Here is a 648-nt window from a genome sequence, read left to right as displayed (position 1 = left end):
TGCCCAGGCGGGTCTCGAACCTGCAGGCTCAGGCAACCCACTCACCTCAGCCTCCCAAAGTGTGGGGTTACAGGCTGAGCCACCGAGCCCGGCTGTCTCTGTCTCTTTCTATCTCCATCTCTTTGTGTCTGTCTCTTTGTATCTCTGTCTCTTTCTCTCTGCTTCCATCTGTCTCTTTCTATCTCTCTGACTCTTTCTATCTCTGTCTCTGTCTCTTCCTATCTCCATCTCTGTCTCTCTGTCTCTGTCTCTCTGTCTCTTTATCTGTCTCTCTCTGTCTCTTGGTATCTCCTTCTCTGTCTCTTTCTGTCTCCATCTGTGTCTCCCTGTCTTTCTGTCTCTGTCTCTTTTTCTGTGTCTCTCTGTCTCTGTGCCTCTGTCTCTGCAAAGGGCAAGCAGCCAGCCCCTGGCTTGAAGCCAGATGTTCTCCAGCGGGTCACATGCCCGAGCCCCGGTTTCCCCACTCTGAGGGGCAGCGGTGCCTCCTGTCACCCACGGGTGAGCGTCCGCCTCCTCTGTGGTTATTGTGCGCCTGCTGTGTGCCAGGCTGGGTGCTGGGGCCCCACGGGAGTGGGCCAGGGCATGGGGGGCTACGGTGAGGACCTGTGGCTGGAGTTGCACCTCCAGGGAGGGGCTTGGGGAGGGGGC

Source organism: Carlito syrichta, unplaced genomic scaffold (assembly GCF_000164805.1).
Source record: "Carlito syrichta isolate Samal-C Ts95f unplaced genomic scaffold, Tarsius_syrichta-2.0.1 Scaffold109704, whole genome shotgun sequence".
NCBI lineage: Eukaryota > Metazoa > Chordata > Mammalia > Primates > Tarsiidae > Carlito > Carlito syrichta.
Note: the sequence above shows the minus strand (reverse complement) of the source record.